The 8209-nt window shown below is 39.0% G+C and overlaps 1 long non-coding RNA gene across 1 annotated transcript; it reads right to left on the reverse strand.

Moving 5' to 3' along the window:
• Positions 1-1168: 1168 nt before the first annotated feature.
• Positions 1169-7635, reverse strand: LOC116060647. The gene is made up of 3 exons (XR_004896862.1): positions 7624-7635; positions 2058-2063; positions 1169-1287 (listed from the first exon to the last, which is right to left on the reverse strand). It is a non-coding gene; the product is annotated as an uncharacterized LOC116060647 (long non-coding RNA).
• Positions 7636-8209: the final 574 nt, after the last annotated feature.

Raw genomic sequence — 8209 nt, forward strand, 5'->3', positions numbered from 1 at the left:
CGTACCTTTGCAATGTCTCTGCAGCAAACACACATAAACATAATATGCTATACCAGGAGCAGGAAGTAGTCTTGAATCACAGTGAAGGATATGTAGAGATGCCTTCACAAAACTGTTGGTCGTTATACTGCTTATGAAGATGCTTTTTAGAAAACGTTCTATTACATGCCTTGCATCTCAAAATGTTGCATGGGAGCAAAGGAGTCGAATCAATGAATATAGCCCATTTGCTTTCTATTTCCTCAAAGACAACATTAAGGGATGAGATGGTAGGAAGCATAGGAAAAAGAAAAATGTAAGGTAATATACAGATAGTTGGTATAAAAAGACAAGAAATTACAGTGCTCTAGAAGCCCTCTGTCAGGGTGAGACTAAACAAAGTCTTCTGTGTGCCCAGCTACTGATTATGAATACCCTAACAATGAAATAGGGATGAAACGATTCCTCGAGTAACTTGAATAATTTGATTACTAAAAATCATCTATGCAAAATTATTTGCCTGAAGGCTTCGTTTAATCAATGTAACCAACGTTGTACCGGTCACTGTGTTTCCGCACGGATGATTATTACTAACGCAACGGGCTGACGCTGCTGTGGACACATGCCGTGAAGATTGACTGCGCGGATAACAAACAAAGGAAAAGAGTGAAAATAGTGAGGGGCTAAGAGAAGAGGCAGGCGGAGAAAATGACAGAAAGTCTGGCATCATTTTAAGCTGCAAAAAAACTAAAACTTTGTACAGTGTGGCTATTGTAAAATCGAACTAGCTTACCACAACAGCATGGCGCCAATGCTACAGCATCTCAGGAGAAAATATCCACTCTACTTATCCATTCCACGAAGCGGACCAGACACCACATAACATTAACGTCTGCATGCAGTCTCTCGTCCACCGCGCTGTTTTACACTTAACTACAGCATGCTGTTCTGTATATAGCAAATTTTTACAAACAAGCTAAAATGAAAGCTGCCGGTTTGTAGTCTGTTTATCTTAGTTTGCCATATATCTTGAAATGTGGACAAATTATTGTGAACTTAGCTGTTGAAACCAGTCCCTCTCTCTACCAGCGGCACCTGCACATGGCTAATTATTACACAGGTCAATGACGTCATTGGACCATGCCTATCCCCATTTTTGTTTGCAATTTAAGCAATAAAGAACCTCTCATATATTTACTATTGCTATTTACTATAAAGCAAAAGTATTTATTATCCGATTACTCGATTAATCAATGGAATTATCGGTAGAATACTTGATTAGTAAAATAATCGGTAGCTGCAGCCCTACTATGAGGGGCAAGAGTACAAGCAGTAGCAAAAGAAACCATCATTTCATTCCCCTTCTCTCCCACTGAGAGAAATGCATGCAGTGAAAAACACTGTTTCTTTATTTGGCTGCACAAAGAGTACTTTATCTATTTGACAGAGGATGTGAAATCACAGAAAAGGAGAGTGGAGAGGGGGGTGAGGGGGTGGGGGGGGGGAGAATATTCTTTTTAAGAAAATGATTCATGGGCTCAAGGCTGTGCAACTCATGAGTCAACAATGTACTGTGGGTGTCTTTGGGGGTGTGTTCAGCAAAGGTGTGTATCAATAGGTAATAAATCTCAGAGCATTCCCAGGATGAGGACAGCCTCACAGGTGTCTCACTCTTAACACAGCAGCTTCAGCAGTACACATAGGTCATGGAAATACTGGGACTCAGTGTCGACCACCAGTCAGTTTGAAACATGCCTGTTCATATGTGGTGAATGTGGTCACACCAGCGTAAAAAAAATAAAATAATGACATTTATATAATTTACGAACTATTGGAATTTGGAAACACTTGATGAAGGCCATGAGATTAAAAAAAAATGTCTCTGTACTGCAAGTGTTGCATCTGAATAGCATCTCTATGTTTCCATTATGCAGGTGTCTCTGTTCAACTCTTTCCAAAAAATATACAATATTACATTATTTGAACTGGAAGGTTTTGAAGTGGGTACCAACAAGGATGGTGTGGAAGTTTACGTTGAATGCTCTCTTTTGGAGCTTTTGTTTGTTTCTGAAGTGTACAAGGAGCTTAATATGCACTGAAAACTTATGACAATGAAGAGAGGAACGAGAGAGATAAGAACTATCAATGGTATTGACTGAAATTTCGGACATACACTTGCTTTCACCTTGTCTCATGTCAAGCATCACCACAGGACTCAATCAAATTAAGAGCAGCCAAGCTGAGACCCACTCTTTTTCACTCAAAAGGAGCAATGAGAGACACTAGGGCCTGCTTAATGGTGATAAAATGGTCTTTAATGGGACTGGCGTGAGACAGATTTAATGTAGTGACTTAATGCTGAGGTCTCTCACCTCTCCTCACCGCTCCAGGGAAGGCTACCATTATGTGATCAAAAACCCCTGCCACCTGATGGGCTAGCTGGAGACCCTGTATAATCAAGGTCAGCATGGGCCTCTTGATAACACAGTTTGACTTAGGGCAGCAACTGATGATTATTTATATTGTTTAGGCTATAAAGTATCAAAAATAGAAACACCTGCCCATCCAACGTTACAAGATTCCAAAGTGATTTTTTTTCAAATAAAACATTTTGTTTTGCCAAAAGTCAACAAACGCAAAGACATGCATTTACAATGATATATAACAGACAAAAACGTATATTTTCACATTTGAAAGTTAATCAGAAGATGAATTTGTCTCTAAGTGTACCTCCACTGGTGTTACTTCATTTGGATTTTTGACCTTCACTGTGCAGAAAACTTAGCACAAAAAGTAAGGAAATTTGTGTTTGGTAGATTATTTCTCTGTGGTAACAATGCTTTTTGGCAATAAATCTTATACCATTGGAAAGCCTGTTTAGTTCCCTTTCAAATGGTGCCCCATTTGTAAGGAACATGCATTTGTGGGATGAGCAGCAGCGCTGAGTATGTGGGTTGCACCCATGAAAAATTTGCCAAATCTTCTCTGCCAATGCCAAACAGCTTATTCTGCCATTGACTCGCTTGGTGTTTGGTGGATTGGATGATTGAAGTTTGAAGAAACAAGACAACATGCATGTTCCTTACAAATGGAGCACCATTTGAAAGGGAACTAAACAGGCTTTCCAACAGTATAAGATTTATTGCCAAAAAGCATTGTTACCACAGAGAAATAATCTACATAATAATCTATATAAATAGCCTTACTTTTTGTGCTAAGTTTAGTTTGGAAGCCAATCATGGTCCAATATGCAACTAAAACAAGTGTGGTGTGGAAAGTCTCCAGAGCACATACACTGAAATGGACTTTCAGTGAAGTATGAGACATAATGTGTTCAGCAGTTAAACTTTTGAAATGATATACATCTGCATATTAATAGATTCTGGATTTTTTTATTGAGAGAAACATGTCTGGAGGGGTTCCTTTATAAATGTCAAAAATGACTCTTCTGTTGACTGACTAATCATTTAATCAACGAATTGCTTCAGCCTAGTGTGATATAATTGGCACTACCCTGTCATTTAAACTATCAAGCCTGCCTGTTCGATCAGTTTTACTCTAAAAATGACCAGTATAAGCTCCAAGCAGAACACTTCCTATAAAAGCACAATCATTTATTGCTGCAACATGAGGTCAGATGTCGGACTACCTGGTGAACTGGAGAAAATGCACCTGCAAAGTACTGAAAAGCTTTCTTCCATCTCACCCACAATAACATACAGAAGGGGTTCAGCAAGCCATTTCTTCTGGATCAAATGGTTACAAATTTAAATTTCTCTGGGTGTGACGTCTCTAAACTCATCTTTCTGTCGTGTCATTTCTGTTTCAATCAGCCAGAGGAGGTTGTGGTCTCCAGTTCATCTGGAGTTCAAATGGACTATCAGCGATTGTTCACCCTGCCGGTGTCTGTGAGGTGTCTTGTAAGGAGCGGCCAGGGAGGAATCCTTTCAATTAGAGTGATTTATGAGAGACCTTATTGAGCTTGTTACGCATGGGCTAAGACTGGGAGTTTTCTGCTCTGTATTGAGGGTCATTTACGTGTTGATTATATGAAGAAGATTAGGAAGCTTCATAAATATTCCTTACTGTATCAAATCTCATCTTGACTGTCATCAATCTACAATAACTTGCACTCCATTAGTCTTAATGAACTTTATCTACCCAACAATTTTCTCCCTATTTTCCATTGTATGCCACTAACAAAAAATTGTTTTCAAACACAGTCATCCCAGGTTTTGTTGTATCATAAAAAGCAGACATTATTAAACTCTCTCTGCTCCTTTTAGATTTGCAAATAATGCATATTTTTGCAGTTTCACAGACTACCTGCCTTCTCCAAGGATAGTCTAATGGTGGCACTAATAATGTTATCTTAGAATGTATCTGCACTGCAAAGTACGTTTTTAAATATTAAACAATTATGTTGGCCTCATTATGCAATTCAGCAAAGACATTTAACTGCAATGCTCCAACTTTGAAAAGATGATAAAATATCTCCAGCACAGTTAGACAAGGTATAAACACATGCTATTTTCACTTGGGGAAAAGTTTAATGACAATTGTGTAGTTTCAAAAGTCAGCAGAAAGGCATTATTAACATAGCGGGTACCACCACCATGATGGTTCCAATGAAACTCAGCATAGGCCTCTGTTGGCCTAAACCTAGAGTATTAGAGTATGTCTTTTGGTAACAATATGCGTAACTATGTGCCAGTACTGAATGATATTAGATGATAAAAATAATCACACATTACCTTTGCACATTTGGTGCACGATAGTGATTTATAAAACGTGTTATTTTATTGTCTAATTTGTGCAAGATTTCAATAAGATAATGGCAATTTACAAAATACATTTGATGTCAATGATTTCTGACACAGTTCTTCATCTCCATTGTTGAATTCAAGGCCCCACTGCAACACAAGAACAGGCATTTATAACAAGCTTGTTTATAAGTATGATTGTTATGGGGTGGACTGGGGGATTACCATTAAAAAATATATTTTATCAGGGCAAGGGGGTTTATGTGTGTGTGGGCAAGGGCACATAATAGGCAACAATACTGTGATCCCTGGAGCCATGTGGAAGTCCCTCAGTCCATGCTGATGAGAAACACCAAGGGTTGACTATCTGCTATATTTAATAGAACTTGTTAAGTAGGCATGCAATATCATTAGAGATAAAAAATGAATCCTATCGGACAGCTTTCATTGAGGTTGTCGTTTAGAGATATGGAATCTATGCTCTTGTTCTTTCACAATAAAAACATTGGTTCATTTTCTGTCTACACGGATGAGTTGCCCAATTTTACGCCAGCCTTTGAAGGTAATTTTACATTGCCTAGGCCTCTCTGATTTCAACTTTGTATGCATTATTTACAGAGAAAAGGGGGGGCAGGGCAGAGCAGGTCTATTGAAATACTCCCTGCCCCAGGTAATTATCCAGAAGTCTTAGTCCAGCCCCGCTGATGAAATGTGCTCATGTTTATGCACGTGAAGGGGATTACACATTCAAACAGTCAGACCACTATTTCACTTCCTCACTGTGTAATTATAAACGGATTAGACTGCATTCAAAATGCAAAGACACCCCTTATTTTGAACCATATCCTGTTGCACATAATATTGTCCGTATGAATGCATGTGCTTGTCTTATCTCTGGTTATTTCATTTGGCGAAAAAATAGGAGTGTAGAAAGAGAAAAAAAAACAAAATGGTGAGACAATAATTTCTATTTCAAATCCATGGAGCTTCACAGTGTTGAAGTCATAATGGGCCGCAGGCAATGAGGAAAGACATGGTGAATTAATTAGCCTGGCAAATAGAGAGGCGCCCTGTATTGACCCCTCAGTGGTGTTCTCCCTCCGCCTATCTGCCAACCACGAAAATCAGCAGCGTCACTAATTAGGAAATACCATTTCAGATTCTGTCCTTTGTAACTTGCGTCAGACAAAGTGCTGAATTAAAAGTGAAAATGGCGTACACTCAGTAAGTGACTGAATATGAGCTCAGTCTAACCGCTTATGAAAAAACAAACATTATTTAACTGTTTGTAGATTGAAGTTGTCTTTTTCTGTGTTACTTTTGTATTTTTGTAGTTTGTAGTTAGTATGTTTAAATAACTGCTATGCTGATTCCAAACAGACAGCTTTGTCAAGGCAGTTTGGGCTTCAGATAGCTTTTACATAGTGGCCATCGTTAATGACAAATCATGTTCCGCTATGAATGTGCACACACGTATTGTTTGTATCACAAACACGGTCGGTCAGTGAAGGCGCAGTCGCAGTGGTAGCAGTAGCCGTCATTGCCGGTAACTTACTCGTATGACAGCGTGCACGGACCGAAGCTTTGTGACTAGCATCTAATGACTAGCAAGCACTTTCTTACCGCTGCTGCCGTACAGTATCTTCCTTGAACATACGCTGCAGAAGCATGCACCCGGCTCCCTCAATTTGAGGCACCAAGTGCTAAAACGGCTTCCCGTCTCCACCTGTTTCCTCTTGTCCTCTATTCATGCCCAGCGCCATTTGTTTTTAACTCCTTTCTCAACTAAAGCTGTATCTACATGCTCCAAGTTTGATAAACTTTGCCTCAATTTTTTTTAGCCATGTTATCACGGAGACCACACCGCACTCTCGCTTTTCGGCAAAGACCTGCCCTGCTTTGCATCTGATTGGCTAGAACTCGTTTCATCAAAAACAAATCCCATGTGGACTTTTTAATTTACTTACTTTTTCTAAAATAGTCAGTCAAACAGCCAGAAATTGGGCACCAGGCCTGAGTACTTAAGCCCTGCGTTAGTTAGAGCTGCATTCCTCTCATATGATTGGTAGGTGAAATCAACTGACTCGAAAATAATAAACCGCATGCAAGTTCCCAATTTTATTTTATTTTTTTCCTCACGGCCACACGCCGGAGATCCAGCACGGTGCCGGAATACTTTAAGCCCTGATTTTTGTCATGAAAGAATAGCATACGTAACATATACTATTATACACACACACACACACACACACATACACACACACACACACACACACACACACACCTCTAATCACATCACCAGTAGAGCAGAGGGTGATAATAAAAGCTGGTAATCCATTTGATGCTTACACATCCATATAGAGTTCAAAGGTGACACTATAGTCGGAGCAATCTCTGACTGAAAATAGATATATTTACTGACAAATGCAGTGTGCTTATATGTTGTTTGTTCTTTTCTTCCTATTGTAATATTTAGGATTATATTTGGAACAGAATGTAAAATATTTTCAGTTACTAAAAACTGATGTCTGTAGCTTGCAATGTATTCATAATCCATGCAAATGCAAGTAATTTGACTCTACCATAGTACAGACATGCCTTTGATACTCTGCTTTGGGAGCGGAATAATCTCATGCATTTTTACAATACAATTTATTTTTATATTTCTCCTAATTTTTAGTTTTCTAAAATAATATTACATATATCAATCTGTTAACAAATACATGAGTGTATTATAGGATTAAAGACATTCATTAAATAATACACTTACAAAAATGCATTAACATGTCCAAATAACATCATTTGGCTATGTTTGATTAATTACACATCTTTACCACACCTTGATGCCTGTTTCCCCTCCACACATTAACTAAATACATACATGGCTAGTTGAATAACACTCAACAGAAGTTCTTCTGAACTTTCCGTGCACATACACTACTAACCAAAGTTTAGTTGCTGTTGTGCATCAAGCCAAACCATCAGTTCTATGTTGTTGTTTTTTTCTTTAATCAGGAAGACCTCCCCCTGCACAATGCTATAATGCTTGCAGACGGGCAATATTACAGCTAAGGGAGCCCTCTGGCACATCAGAGAGGTGGAAGTTGAGAGAGCAGGCCCTAGTCATTCCTACAATAAGGAAGAGTCACACCAGAGACAGAAACAATAACTGCACTTCCTCTACAATGGTGCCCCCATGCACCCAAATGCAGAAAAATGACAGGAGGTGACGTTCCCTGCTGCATTACTTTTGAGTTACGGAGGTGATTTGCAATTCAAAGAGTCTAAGGAGTGCTGACCACAACACTAACGCCTCCACGGGCCCACTGAGCCAAATAAGACCTGGGGCAATTTGCAGCCTCTTTTGCTAGGAAACACACTTTTAGGCCAAGTCATGTAAAATAAAAATATGATAAATACCAAAACTAATGAGGCTAAATTTTGTTTTCTGAACTAAAAATAGAGGC

This window comes from Sander lucioperca, chromosome 3 (assembly GCF_008315115.2).
Source record: "Sander lucioperca isolate FBNREF2018 chromosome 3, SLUC_FBN_1.2, whole genome shotgun sequence".
NCBI lineage: Eukaryota > Metazoa > Chordata > Actinopteri > Perciformes > Percidae > Sander > Sander lucioperca.